General features: G+C 41.0%; 1 long non-coding RNA gene across 1 annotated transcript; it reads right to left on the reverse strand.

Moving 5' to 3' along the window:
- Positions 1-6,896: 6,896 nt before the first annotated feature.
- LOC115114929 (uncharacterized) lies at positions 6,897-8,225 on the reverse strand. The gene is made up of 3 exons (XR_010460301.1): positions 8,058-8,225; positions 7,923-7,981; positions 6,897-7,827 (listed from the first exon to the last, which is right to left on the reverse strand). It is a non-coding gene; the product is annotated as an uncharacterized LOC115114929 (long non-coding RNA).
- Positions 8,226-16,331: the final 8,106 nt, after the last annotated feature.

The raw sequence follows: 16,331 nt of genomic DNA on the forward strand, positions 1-16,331 counted from the left end.
ATCTATCCAGTGGAAATAACTGCCATTTCCTGTTATCTACTTCTTACAAGCAAACCCTTATAAATGACAGCCAAAAACCTGTTCTGAGCTCTTTCATAGAAAAGCTCTAACAATGGAAATACATGGCCACACCCACACACACACATGCCGGGGCAGGCGGGAGAAGGTGAGATCAGATGGGAGAATTCTAGTAAATTTATTTTGATTAAAAAAAAATGTAACCTTTATTTAACCAATGATCTTTTGTAGAAAACATATCAATACACGAATGACAACATAAACATTACGAATGTATATAATAACCCTTCACTTGGTCTTCTTAACGCTACAGTATAAGCCTCCTCCCGCATGCCTCTGGAGTCAATCCTCTCGCTTTGCCTCTTCCTCTCTGGAATGGCCTGGTAAAAGGCTGCTATATTTGCTCCCAAAGAGAAACATTTGAAGACAAATAGGAATGAGGTATTAGAACTATTGACTGGCCATTAAAGCTCTTCCTCTTCGTCACATTAAGACTATATTTTTCATAAAGAAACATGGCTTCAGATTCCAGTAATATTGTACAGAACACCAATATCTCAACCCTGATAGAAACCTATACATTTTGAAATCTGTTCATATGCAAAGTTTTACTGCAAACAAAAAACACACATTTTCATAAATAACTATTTAGCAAATACGTTAAAATGGAACGTATAGTGCATGAGACTATGTTGCATATCTACAGATCCCTTATCTAGGAACAACATAAGAGTATGACCTCCTGTTTTTGAGTTTCCTCCATTTTAAGCTATATACACCACTGTCTTCTCCAATGTGTAGTGGCCCCTCTCTGTCTGTCTAACCTTTTGTTGCTTTGCTAATAGAAACAGCTCTTAAATGTGATTTTAAACTGTGCCTTGACCCTCAAGGGCACTCGGAGCCAGTCGCCATGTCACATTTATTAGCTTATTAAGTTGTAAAATGATTTTGTTTTGGAGGCCTCGGTTTCAAACATAGAGGCTCACCCACTCAAATTTTCATCTAACTACCATATCCCCACTCTCCCACTCTCCTGCGTCCTCACAAACCATAATGAAACCTAACTGTTAATCAGAGGGCGCCAGAGAGAGAATTAAAGGAATGCATAACCAAGTCATTGAGTGAAAATCAACAGAGAAAAGAGAAGTAGACACTAATTAAAAATGCATTAACTGATTATCGTGCAGTTGACATATTTTGCTTGATCATTTCCTTTAATCAGTGTTAATGAACGGCGTGCTCTCAATCTATTGGGTATTACATGTTACATCTCAGTAAAATTAGCTCTGGGCCCCGAGTGAACCCGGGCTGATGATGAACCATCCTCGCTTGATTGGAAATCCTGTGTATGTACTCTATTTTACTGCTCACTGAGGGTCTCTCCCCTTTAGCTTCTTACGCAAGTTAACAGAGACTTACCATTTCAGGGTAAATATTCGGCACCGTATCTTTTCCAGGACCCTTTTCTGGTGAAATACACAGAGTGTACAAAACATCCCTGTGGAATGCTTTCGACACCTTGTAGAGTCCATGCCCTGAAGACCTGAGGCTGTTCTGAGGGGGTCCAACTCAATATGAGGACAGTATTCCTAATGTTTTGTACACTCAGTGTATATTGTAATAGATACACGTCAAAGCTCTTATTGCAACTAGTGAAGTACCCATAATGTATTCAAGATAAACCCATACACATTTGAAGCTTCCCTCATGGATTTACCTATACATGTTTACTATACAACATCTACAATATGTGATTCACTTGTTTGACATCAACACAGTTTGTCCCCCCAACCCCTGCTGCTTGGCTGGTATAGTGTTTTTGAACTGGCAATAGTTAAAGGAAATAGGACTGTGGCTGCATGCACTTCATAGCTGTCTCTGAGAAGCTTGGGGATAGAAATGGGGAGGGTGAGAGAGAGGGAGGGAGGGTCAGACAGGCTCAGACTCACGCTCCTGCTCCTTACATGCACCCAATCCACTCCTATCTAGTACCTGTCAAACGCTGGCCGCAAAATGGAATTGACTATTGATTTCCCTCTTACCACAGGTCAGTGGCACTGGCAGCCTAGTGGGCTCACAGAGAGAGGCTGCTGTGGGAGGGAGGACAAGAGGAGGAGAGAGGGGACGAGGGAGGTAGGGAGTGAGGGATGGATGGGGGGATAGAGGGGGTAACCACAGTCGTATAAACCACACTGTGCCTCCTGGGATTATGTGTTAAGAAGATAATTACGTTTGAAAAGGTGTTTGAGGGTTTATCGACATGATCCAGGAAAGATAAGGCGCATTCAAAGAGTCAACTATGTCAGAGAATGTTGCCCAAAACCAGAGCAACAATGACTGATTACAACGCAAAACTGACTTCAGATTTTCAGACAGGTTAAAGATGGATTTTTAAGCCTTGAGACAATTGAGACATGGATTGTATATGTGTGTCATTTAGAGGGTGAATGGGCAAGACGCAAAATGTAAGTACTTTTGAATGGGGTATGGTAGTAGGTGCCAGGCGCACCGGTTTGTTTCAAAAATTGCAATGCTGCTGGGTTTTTCACTCTCACAGTTTCCTGTGAGTATCAAGAATGGTCCACCACCTAAACGACATCAAGCCAAACTTGACACAACTGTGGTAAGCATTGGAGTCAACATGTGCCATTATCCCTGTGGAATGCTTTCGACACCTTGTAGAGTCCTTGCCCTGTGGAAATGAGGCTGTTCTGAGGGCAAAAGAGGGAGATGGAAGTGGGGGAGGGGTTGCAACTCAATTTTAGGAAGGTGTTCCTAGTGTTTGGTGTACTCAGTGTATATGGCCCATCTAAATTCCACCAGCATCCAAATGGCACCCGATTTTCTATATAATGCAATACTTTTGACCAGGGCCCATGAGTCTCTGGTCAAAAGTATTGCACTATATAAGGAATAGGATGCCATTTGGGACGTAGCCTCCTTCTCAGGCAATGTCCACTTGTGTGCCTGCCCAGAGTAGAAAATACAACATCCTTTACATAATAAGCTCGGTCTATAATATTGACCTTTTCCTTTCCCTAGTTATGGGAATGAGAGGTGCTCCACTGGAGGGCTTGGAGAACCTGTCACCTCTCTGGAAATGCATACACACAAACACCCACTAGAGCGAGTGTGCATATACACACACACACACACACACACACACACACACACACACACACACACACACACACACACACACACACACACACACACACACACACACACACACACACACACACACACACACAAAACAGAGGGCTCCCCTGAAGCATGAGTCACATGGTGGGTGAGAGTGAGTCACAGTATTAGTCAAAGAGTGTTTGTCGTGTTTGTGAAACAAGTGTGCTTAATTATACTCCCTCGGGTTAGGCAGAGGTTGGCTCCAACAGCCCCAAAGTTTCTCCTTGTGCTGTACGAGGGAACCGGGTCATTAATTCATTGACCGAGAGGAAACAGAAGCATACCGGTGGTGTCATATAGTAAATACTGTATGGTGCTAATATCGCTGTGAGATTGATTAGACAATTTGTAGTTAATTATTCATTTTCTTTGCTGTGTCTTATGTGTTGTTCCAGGGATACTCTCTGTGACAGTGTAGCTGTTGTCACACTTCAATTAGAGAATGTGACGTCTATGCCCCCACATGCTTGATAAATTGGGATTACATGAGAGGCACAGATGCAAAAGCTTGATGAGATGATATTGTGAGTGACAACAATTAAGAGGTTGATAATTTTTTTTGCCATCAAAATACTGTCGGTATAATTAGGAATGTAATCTTCCTTTAACATGGGGTAGCTGGCCAGCGTACACAAAATATTTGGCTTCTGGGTGCAGAGATGATAAAGCGTGTAACTCTGAGCCAGGTGAACCTTCACCAGGTGTATTCCACTAGTGGATGATAGGCCCCTCCCCCATCACGCCTGCCCACACACCACCCATTTGACTGTAGATGTATCACCACACTCTCCTGCCCACACCTCTTTTAAAAACCCAGTTAATTGCTTCACTTTGCTCTGTCACTTACTTTCCTATTTGCGTTCTGGACGAGTGTTCATAGTTGGCTCTCTTTGTGCGTCTGAGATTGATTTATGGCGCGTTCTGTGTAACCTTATCCTTCTCTCCCTCTTTGCACTCCTCAAACTGCCTTTCAGGGAGAGATGAAAGCCGGGAGTGACATGTGCAATCCTTTCACTGAAGGCAAAGGAAGCCTTGCTTTAATTAATCTTCACCAATGGCACATTCAATTGGGTTTCTCATGCCTGCTCTCCATTCAAAAGGCAGAAAGAAATGTGCATACTGTATATTGTCCTAAATGTCACTATATATTGTCCAGGATCTACTAAACATATGGCCAGTGGGAAGTGGACTTACATCAACAGAAGACCAAATTTGAGGTCTGAAAAAAAGTGGCAAAGTTTGATTTTGGAATGTCATGTCCCTTTAACATGTTGTAAACTGCCTATACAGTGAATTTAAACATCTTGATATACCGTAAGATATTTCCAAAGAACTCTGCAAAGCAAATGAATGTATGCCTTAGTTCAAGTGTTAAATGTCAGAAAACAAACATTGAGCCTTTGAAAGATCAAGTCTACTTGGTGAAATGAACATCATAATCCTGTTGCTAAAACAAGAGGCTGAGATTATGGTATTTGCCAGGGGGTAATATGTTTGATTCACAGCACTGGTTGGACAACAGTGCAATCCAATATGGCACCAGCTTGCTTGCACCAATAGATGGCACTCTGGTAGCAGCAAGCCTTCTGAGATCAGTAAGCTTGGACACATTTGACAGTAGATCATGTGAGTCCTACAGAAAATAAACTTGAGGTTAATGAAGTGTAGGCAAAGAGGAAGAGGCTAAGAGAGAGGATGTACTCTGCTCAAATTCTGCCCACATTAAGCAGATCATGAATTATTAAGCAAGTGAGGAGTTTTTGTATGTGGGCCAATGAGAGTGTTGAATTTAGTCAAGATAATAATTTATTGCTATTTTGATACGTGGCACTTATTCGATTTAATATACGTTTTGTACTGCTTGGCTTGTTACGAGTGTACAGGTATAAGTGTGATGCACATGATATTCTGGCCACTTTGGGGACAATAAGTAGACCAGAGCCAGCTGTTCCTTCTCTCGTGTTAGCATCACAGATATAGAGTACCACAGTATGAGTCATAATACCCAGAAAACCTAGCGGTCAAATAGGGAAATGGTTCAAATCATTTCTCCACCATTCATTTTTCCCATAGGGGATTTTAGAAACACTTAAAATAAGGCTGTGTTTCGTGTAGGCTTACCCTGGCGTGACGTTTTGATAACCGTGTAAATCTCTCTAGGTCTAGGGCAAGGTGACTTTTATCAATGTATTTATTCCCCAAAAAGGAAATCCTAATTAGCTGCAAATATGGCTATCAGAAAGAACTACAAATGCAATGATGATCTGGAGGAGACTGCAAAATCGAGGCAAAGGTAAGACTCTCTGAATTAATTATCTAATCAGTGTTGGAAAAAGTACCCAGTTGCCATACTTGAGTAAAGATGCCTTAATAGAAAATGACTCAGGTAAAATAGAAAGTCATCCAGTAAAATACTACTTGAGTAAAAGTCTAAAAGTATTTGGTTTTAAATATACTTAAGTATCACGAGTCAATGTAATTGCTAAAATAGACTTATGTATCAAAAGTAAAAATATTTCTAATTCCTTATTATGCAATCCAGACACCACAGTTTTCTAGATTTGTTTACATTTACAGATAGCCAGGGGCACACTAACACTCAGACATAATTTACAAATGAAGAAAACAGTGTTTAGTGAGTCTGCCAGATCAAAGGAGGAAGTGTGTGAATTGGACCATTTTCCTGACCTGCTAAGCATTCATAATGTAACGAGCACTTTTGGGTGTCAGGGAAAATGTATGGAGTAAAAAGTACATGATTTTCTTTAGAAATGTAGTGAAATAAAATAAGTTGTTTAAAATATAAAGTACAGATCTCCCAAAACAGGACTTTAGTACTTTAAAGTATTTTTCCTTACTTATTTTACAACCACTGGATCTGTTAGCTAAATTTAGCAATGAATAAATTGGCTACATTTCTTTAAATGGACAATTCTATGAACTATCTTGTGCAAGTTTTAAATTGACACAACAGCTGTTAGCAAAGATGCCGGCTAGGGATGACGTGTATGAGCTTGCAGGGATTTGCAGTTTTGCATGTCTACTTTGATGCTAATTAGCATTTTCGAACCAGAGTAAATAGTCAAATATATTGATAAGTCACCTTATCCGAGAGAGATTTACATGGTTATCAAAATGTCACACCAGGGTAAGCCTACACAAAACACAGCCCTTATTTTAAGTAATTCTAAAAGCCAAAATGGGAGAGAAGATGGAAAAACAATTGGAACCATTCCTTGTTTGACCTCTAGGTTTTATGGGTATTATGACACCTCAACTGTGGGGCTCTAATATGGAGAAACCATAAGCTCATATAGGAAAGCGTGCTCACGCGAGAGGAGGAACACCCACTTACAGGAATATATATTTAAACAACTTAGGTGAACCATTCTTCATTTATCCACAATCTTTGGTGTAGTTGTCACATTTATTTGGAGACAAACCCTGGTTGAGTTTCTATCAAATTGGTTTACAGGGACATAATCACGAGGTGATCAAAAGTTGTAGGTCAAAAGCAAACGGAACAATTCATCAAAATGACATTTCAGTTCAAAGTGTATCTTTTAAAATACACTTCTGGTGAGTCGCTACTGGATAACTGGTCTTAAACCAAAATTCTATAAATGTAGCATATTGTAAATCTTTACTTGGTCTATCAGTTGATTTGTCTAGTAATAAATTTTAAAAACACAATCTGAAAAACAGACATTTTATTTGAAGGATAAACACTGGGCAGTGGGGGAAGAGCCATAAACAAATAGTGATTCAGAACAGTGATGTCATGGATAAGTAAATGTAATGACTTCAAACACAGTTTACATGTTTTGCCCTTAAAAGTGCACAAGGTCACAGATTTGCTCACCACTGGTATGTATGTCTGAGGAGCCAAAGGTGGTTTGCAAAGGAGAGTTTGTCCATTAGGAGCTTATTAACCAACAGGATCCGTTTTTTTCTGACACTTCATTTTTGGCTCTTTGATCACTGAATGGACAACACCAGGGTCTGGGAACATTTTTTTTTAGCTCGGAGGCTGATGAGTCCACTCTGGGATGGTGGAGAGGATAAGTCTCTGTGGCCAGGACCATAGGATACTTTTTCCATAGGGTACAGCACCTCTGCTCTGGGGTCGTGGAACAACACTCTGGGTTGTTCTACGTCTGCTGGGGACAGGCTGAACTACAACAGGCTTATAGTAATTGCGAATGTCCACTTTGTCTGAGTACTCAAACTGACCAGGGGCTACCATTACATTTGATCGAGGCGCAGAATTCTTGACTTGCTCAAAGTTGGGCTTGTGGCTGCTAACAAGTTCTCCCTTGGGAGTGTAGACAGAATGGCTGACAGAGGAGTCAGCCAAACTGGGATCAGAACCGTGATAGTTTGGTGAATACGGTTTGGGTTGAAAGCCTCTGGCGAAGACTTGTCCATAGGCCCAGTCAGTTGGATAGCCATCCCCTTGGATTTTACTGTTGCGCAGAAGGCTAGGCTCAAACTCAGCCTCTTTGGGCCCATCATTATTTTCATAGAGGGTTTTTATGGGATCAAAACTCCTATGGCGTGTTGGTCGAAGGCTGTAAGGGACAAACTGGGTCCTAGGGAGGACCAAACCCAGGGCAGCTGCTCGGGCTAGTGAAAAGACAGCAACAAAACAGAAATGTTAGTGTAAGTATCTTACGCAAAAATGACATTAAGGAACAACATGGAGGACATGCACAGGGTACCTCTTGCTGTGTTGGCACACCAGGAACCTCCAGCAAAGACAGAGCCAATCAAAAGAAAACTGCAAGAGATAAAGAAATTCAATACAAATGCATGATCTAGTAAGATAAACATTTTTAAAGAGCCACAAACATTACCTTAGATAAATGGGCAGAGCTCGATGCATTGTTTCAGTGGTATGGACCCAAACTACCTGATGACCAAATGATTCAAGCACCTTACGACCTCTTGACATGCAGCCACTCTAGCCTCAACTCTGCCTGTCTTGATGAACTAATTATGGACAGCTGGTTGTCATGGAGACCGAACCCAAACATTTCATTTACTCAACCATTAGGCAAATTGCTTCATTACACCAGCTGATTAGATAGAAATGTGTGCTCAGCAGCAGTATTGTGGTGGTTTAACCCATCGATATTAAACAGTGTTCTATATATATGTGGTTTAACCGTCCATTTTTTTTACATGCAAGTAAGCTGTAAAGCATGATTTGAATTGAACAGGTCTTTTGAATGTGGAATGTTACAATCTTTACGTATGCAGGATAAAAATGATAAAACGAATCTGATAAAAATGATCATCATTACAGACTATGGCTGTGTTTACACAGGTAGCCCAATTCTGATATTTTTCCACTAATTGGTATTTTGACCAATCACATCAGCTCTTTTCACATAAGAGCTTTTTCAGAGCTGATCTGATTGGGCAAAAGGCCAATTTGTGGAACAAAATATAAGAATTGGGCTGCCTGTCTAAACGCAGCCAAAGCATCTCAGTTGACCTAGGATCAGTTTAGCTTTTAATTTCAGAATGAATAATGTGAATACGGGCCCTGACTTTCATATTCGAATTGGTAAGAATGAGGTAAAAAGCTGAGTAATCATAGGTGCGCACAATTTTCATAATTCCCAAATATACACCATTTTTTTGTTTTGTTACCAAATGTGATGTGATCCACAAGCTTCCTATGACAGTGCTTTCCTATGGTAGTAGCTTGTGTAGATGCAGTAATTGCATTTAGCAATTAAATGGACAGAAAATCATGATAATCTGCCATTTGGAAAAATATTAGACTTAAAGGCCCACAATCGCCTCAGATGCAATGAACGACAGATGACCGACCCCCCTTGCAAGATATATTTGGTCAGTAAAAAAATAAATTTTTTCAAATAAAAGTCACACTAAAGCCTTGTTTTGGTGTTTACTTCAGCGACTTCGGAAGACTGTATAAATCTAATAGGAGAAAAAAAAACATGATTCATTTTATTTCATTAAAGGGAAGAAAATACTTTGCTTTGACTCTGACGATAAAGCTAAGTAGACCAGCAGAGGCATTTAATAATTCACCCAAATTATTTCTGTCAGGACTGACAAGCTAAACGGCGGCTTGATTTAATTCTGTAATTGCACGTTCACCTTTACCCTAGACCCATACTTTGGTAATTAATAAGGCTTACTGTTATTTGAAATGTGGCACAGCAGGTAATGGAATTCAAATTGAAGATGATATGAAACCAAGGATGTGAACGCTTGCTGAGCCAAGGAGCTCACATTTCTCCTGGCCAGGGTGTCACTGGGGAAGAGATGTAGCCAAATCTAATGGAGCAACCTTCTGAGGGACCAAGGACGGCCTACAGTATTGTTCCTTTATAATCAGAAAGCATATTTACATTACCATAGGTTAGATTGACTGTACCTACATTATTCTGTGTTAATAGGAATACATTCTTAAAGGGAGAGTTCAGGATTTTGGCAAATAAGCCCTTTATTTACTTCCCCAGAGTCAGATGAACTCGTGGATACCATTTTTATGTCTCTGCGTGCAGAATTCTTACTAGCGTTTGCACAATTGCAAACTAGCGTTAGCACAATGACTGGAAGTCTATAGTAACTGCTAGCATGCAAGTAGATACCATAGATGTCCAGTCATTGCGCTAACGCTAGTTAGCATTGGCTTGCGAAACTACCTCTAATTTCCTTCATACTGGATACAGTGACATAAAAATGGTATTCATGTGTTCATCTGACTCTATGGAAGAAGACAGATGAAGGGCTTCATTGCCAAAATCCCGAAGTATCCCTTTAATTGACGCCTGATTCTTAATGAACTTGCCTGGTTAAATAAAGGATAAATAAATGTGTGTTCAAAAGTATAGCCCAAACCAACTTCAAATGTAAGTATCCTTGTGAAGGAGGGGGAAAAAAAGAAAATAAATTGTTTCACCTTCAGACTGCTTTCCCTTCTTTCCCTCAAACTTGTGATTGGTGGACAGTGTTAACACAATTCATATCCCAAGTGGAGGTTTAGCGAGGGGGCTTATTTCACCGACATTCCTGCATGAGCTTGGCTGAGCCCTTTGGGGGTACAGTGTCAGCCGTGGAGGGTTGAAGCTGGTCCCCACACTCTGGCCCCCCTGGCCTCTGTCTCGCCTCTGGGGACCAATTTGTGGCTAGCCGGGGTATTCGATGTCACCTCCACAGGATTGGCCCTGGAAGACACTTAGACCCATACTTCTCTGGTTAACCACCAGTCGACAACCATCCACAACTATTATGGAAATAAAAAATAAAGGTCTGTAACTGGACTGTATCGGGTATATACTCCCGATTGGACACATAATTATAACTCTTTCCCAGAGGTTTGTTTTCGGCTATTTGTCCTAAACCCATGTAAATATATATTAAAATCAATTAGGCCTTATAATACGCTGTCCTCTGAGGATTGAAACACATCAAAGCCCATAAGCACACAATCCAATTAAGAGTGTTTACTGCGTGTATTGAATTGCTGAACATTGCCCTCTTAAGCCCCAATCCCTGAATCAGTAAAAAATATTTGCCCAGGTGTGTGTTTTGCAGTGGTTTGTGTGCGTGTGTATGTGTGTGTAATTAGTTTTTGCTTTGCTCACTCCATCGCTGCCCACTGAGGTAGAAGGCCTGAGGAAGTATTGGAGTTTTAACATTGTCTAGCCTAGTCCCCCGTTCCCCCTCCCCTACTGCCCTTGGCAACTCCACGTAACCACTGGCCTTTCGGCTGATGACTCATTATTTCCCTCTTGTTTCAGGGGATAGCCTGAATCTTGAACTTGTATTAACATCTTCCCCACATCCCCCTACTCCTCCTCCCCTCTCCTCTTCCTCTTCATCCCACTACCTGAGCTGCCTGCCGGTGTGGTCACCATCTTTATTTCAGAGACAGGATAGCCTGTCTTGAACTCGTCTTCGCATTTTTTTCCCTCCTTCTCCTCCCACTACCTTTGTTGCCTGCCGGTGTGGTCATCAGACACCAGGCTCTTGGAGGCTCTAGGGCTGAAGCTAGCCCACAGCATGAATTTCAATCAGCAGAGGGAGGGAGGGAGAAGAGAGGGAGGGGAAGATGAATAGAGTTAGAATAAAATAGGAATAGATGGTATTGGAGAGAGGAATGGTGGTAAAGTAAGAGAGAGAGCGAGAGAGAGTGTGTGGGTGGGTGGGTGAGTTTGAGAGAGAAGAACCTATTTTGTCTTTGCATTACCACATTACCAAGTCATCCAATTCATCCTGTGTTCAAACAACATTCATTAAAGTGAAAAGCAAGATATCGGGCCGGCAGAGTCTCGCACAACAATTAATTTGGAAATCTTGTTTTCTACCCTTCTCGTCTCTAAACCGACTGAACAATGACTGTTGGGACACAATCTGTCGTCATCCCTGTACTTTCCAAATGAGTTGAGGCGAAGCGCGGTGTCGAGACACGGCAAAGAGACAACACACAGTGATAATTAACAGTGACAATGTGATGGCTCCTTTATATTCTGTCCCAATTAGGGAAGAAAACTTGTTGTCAAATATCGCCAATGATATTCCAGAACAAATACCCCCCTCATGGCTGGCTGTTATGTGATGTGAGCCAGGGTGCAGCAGGGATGCAGTCACCTGTCAGGACTAATTTAGATGCTGTGAATTCCACATTTGCACTGTGCTACCTTCCCCCATCCTCCACCACCCTCCCTCAGCGTAACTTTGCATTCAGGGACTAATTAGTCCATACAGAGGGCATGAGACTCAAGCAAGAGGCAGATAAACAAATAAACATTCATCAATAACCGTGTCTTATGTTCTTTGCTGTATTACTGCCATCTAAGAAAATGTTATCCGAATAATTCTCTAGATTCATGGCTACAGCATGGTACTGAATATAGTAGTTGGAGAATGGCGGGCTGAGATACGTAGTGAATGCTGTGAGGTTATGTAACAACTCAAATGAACTCATCATCTGTCAAAATTATGTACAATCTATCAGCTTAACCAGTCCAGGTTAGATCATTTGGGTATATTTTTTCTCTGTGTAACATTTATTTGATTTGATTTATTTAACCCTTATTTTACCAGGTAAGTTGACTGAGAACACATTCTCATTTACAGCAACGACCTGGGGAATAGTTACAGGGGAGAGGGGGGGGAGGATAAATGAGCCAATTGTACACTGGGGATGATTAGGTGGCCATGATGGTACAGTATGAAGGCCAGAATGGGAATTTAGCCAGGACACATGGATTCTTTCACAATGTTAAAGGCCATGTTTCCCACATATGTTGACCATTTATTGGCTGCTTTTCCTTCACTCAGCAGTCCATCTCATCCCAAACCATCTCAATTGGGTTGAGGTCAGGTGATTGTGGAGGCCAGGTCATCTGATGCAGCACTTCATCACTCACCATCTTAGTCAATTAGCCCTTACACAATCTGGAGGTGTGTTTGGTCATTAACCTGTTGAAAAACAAATGATAGTCCCACTAAGCGCAAACCAGATGGGATGGCACATCACTGCAGAATGCTGTAGTAGACATGCTGGTTAAGTGTGCCTTGACTTTGAAATAAATCACAAACAGTGTCACCAGCATGCATCCCCACACCATCACACATCCTCCTTCATGCTTCACGGTGGGAACCACACAGGCAGAGATCATTCACCTACTCTGCGTCTCACAAAGACACAATGGTTGGAACCAAAAATCTCAAATTTGGACTCATCAGACCAAAGGACAGATTTCCACCAGTCTAATGTCAATTGCTTGTGTTTCTTGGCCCAAGCAAGTGTCTTCTTCTTATTGGTGTCCTTTAGTAGAGGTTTCTTTGCAGCAATTTGACCACGAAGGCCTGATTCAGTCTCCTCTTAACAGTTGATGTTGAGATGTGTCTGTTACTTGATGTGTCTGTTAATTGATGTGTCTGTTACTTGATGTGTCTGTTACTTGAACTCTGTGAAGCCTTTATTTGGGCTGCAATTTCTAAGGCTGGTAACTCTAATGAACTTATCCTCTGTGGCAGAGGCAACTCTGGGTCTTTCTTCCCCGTGGCGGTCCTCGTGAGAGTTAGTTTCATCATAGTGCTTGACAATTTTTGCAACTGCACTTGAAGAAGATTTTGAAAGTTCTTGAAATCTTCGGATTGACTCACCTTCATGATTTAAAGTAATGATGGACTGTCGTTTATCTTTGCTTTTTTTGAGATGTTCTTGACATAATATGGACTTGGTCTTTTACCAAATAGGCCTATCTTCTGTATACCACCCTGTCATGACATTGGCCTGGTGGTAGGTTTATGACAGTCATAAATACCTCTTCCCCCCCTTTTTCCTCTCTCTACCCTACTGATATTACATTTGCAAAACCCTTGGTTAACATAGAGATTCTGGAGACATCAGAAGGTGGGGGGAAATTAACTATATTCTGGTAATCCGACCAATTGAACATATGCGGTGGTACTTAATGAATATGATGTCATCTGAGACATTCTCATCAATGATAAGATGACATAAACTCTACAGTGGAAAGTCTACACATCAGAGTTATCGGATTCACATGGAATTATTGTTCAATTTAAATGTTTGAATATGAAATTATTTGTGATGGGATGAAATGTGATTTTAGCTTCTAAAATGCGAGATTTGGGTTTTCATAAGGTAGGGCTCTGCTCAATCAATAGCCCGCCCCTGTGAAGGGACATGGGCTATAAAACTTTTCAAACATGCCCTCCTCTCCCTTCCTATATAAAGCCTTGACGACTATATAACCTCCTGTTCCGAGGATGTGAGGACGACGGTCCGATGTCAGAATGGTTCAGATAATAACTACAGAACGAAGCCAACATCAGTGCGAGCTTTGGTTGCGAATGGTATGAACTTTGAACTCTTATTCACTACAGAAGTGATACCTCCTAGCCATTGAGTTAGCAACATCCGCTGCAAACGGGGGTTAGGAAGGAACAGACAGAGTAACCCGTCTACCACACAACGACGTTACTACAACATATTCAATTTACCAGCAGACATTCTTCAAAGGACAAAGGACTCGGTTGGGCAACACGGCCTTCCATCTATAACCAAACTACCGAAGCGCAGCTCAGAGTAAATATCTATTGCATTTTCCTTTTCCAAATGGGCGGTAATTTAGAATGCATAAGATACTGTATTTATGATAGCACAGCTTCGCCCTGTGTTCCTCAGTCTTCCTGCTCTTTCACTCAAACCCAGCCCCTTTTCTTTTGTGTAGCAAGCTGTCATATCTGTTCCGACCGCTAGGGACGTTTTCCTTTATGACGTCATTTGTAATCAAGTTATGATTTAATTATGTGTATGTGTAATTATGTATGATTAGTTAGGTATTTAGTAAATAAATAATTAAACCCAATTCTTCATTGCTGATTCAACTTGTTAGCCGGGGTTCGTGCAGATAACCAAGAATCTACAACTTTCAGATGAGACTAAATTAAGATGACGATTAATATTGACTGCTATTGATGTAAAATATTACTAGGTCTTTAAGAGTTTATTCGGAAGATAACAGCTCTATAAATATTATTTCGTGGTGCCCCGACTCTCTAGTTAATTACATTTACATGAATAGCTCAATCAGGTAATATTAATTACGGAGAAATTATTTGATAGAATAGCATGTCATATCACTTAATCCGGCATAACCAAAGACTCGACAACCCCTACCTTGTCACAGCTGACTGGCTCAAACGCATTCCACAAATGAACTTTTATTAAGGTGCACCTGTTAATTGAAATGCATTCCAGGTGGCTACCTCATGAAGCTGGTTGAGAGAATTCCAAAAGTGTGAAAAGATGTCATCAAGGCAAAGGGTGGCTACTTTGAAGAATCTCAACTATAAAATATATTTGGATTTGTTTAACACTTTTTTGGTTAGTATATCATTCCATATGTGTTATGTCACAGTTTTGATGTTTTCACTATTATTCTACAATGTAGAAAATAGACAAAATAAATAAAATCCTTGAATGAGTATATAAAACTCACGTAAACTCGTACATCGCCTTGGTCCGTACAAGTGCCCTTATTTTAGCGCCCCCAAAACGTAATACTTCCAGATCAACTGTAATGTCAACACCATTGTAAAGCACAATTTCTCCCCTTTCCAACACAATAAATGACATGACCTAAACGCTGCCCATTTCTGCATAATTCAAGAAGGCAATGAGCCCCATCGGGTGTTTTTAAAAATGCCGGGTGGGGAAGCGAAACTAATGCGTGATAGTGAGAAGGAGAGATGTCGTGTGGGAAAATGGCTTTTTTTCACTCGATCTGTCCAACTTATCACCTTATTGCCTCTAAAAATGTAAATAAAACACTATAAAGAGTTTATATAATGTGTCATTACATACCTATTTGAAGGTTTGTGTCGAATTTGAATCGGGTTTTTAGGGTGGTGCTAAAGTGATCTTAGACATAAACAGCGGCTTTGAGAATGATGATCGCATGCAATAATGACGCAAAAAATGACTAGGTATCCCCCCTTATCCCCGTCACTGTCTATTTCTTGTTTTTAAACGATGAGAGAAGTGCTACACCTGGTGGAGAGAGATTGTAAGACAGAAATAGTTGCTTTATGCGTGCTGTACGTTACGACATGACACGTCTAGATGTAACGGAGGGTCCGTTTTTTCAACTTTTCTCCAAAACTATAGAGCCATACCCATGTTGCTCAACGCTTGAATAGAAACCTCGTTCACACCCCCGATTTTGACGTCAACATAGTCGCTACAGTCCCATTAGTTTTCTTTGTAGCCTCGTTTGAATGTTGCGGTTGCACAAATTTGTACGCAATGGGGTGAGTTTACGTTACGTGTGTCCGAACTTTTGACCTGTTCTGTAGATTGAAAACTGTTGGAACGCTGAGCCGTTTGACTGCACCAGATTGCTGTGTGCGAGTGTGTTTCTTTTGACAATGTCAATGAAGCAACGTACTACAGCCATATAGTTTTGAACCTAGAAGAAGAGCGAGAGACCGGAGAAGGCAAGGAGTAGACTGAGATTGGTGTGAAGCATGTCGAGATGGTCAGAAAGCATGGTAAGCTACAGAGTGAGTGTCTTCACAACTGCCTAGTTTGTTAGCTAGCTAGCTAT

This window comes from Oncorhynchus nerka, linkage group LG3 (assembly GCF_034236695.1).
Source record: "Oncorhynchus nerka isolate Pitt River linkage group LG3, Oner_Uvic_2.0, whole genome shotgun sequence".
Taxonomy (NCBI): Eukaryota; Metazoa; Chordata; class Actinopteri; order Salmoniformes; family Salmonidae; genus Oncorhynchus; species Oncorhynchus nerka.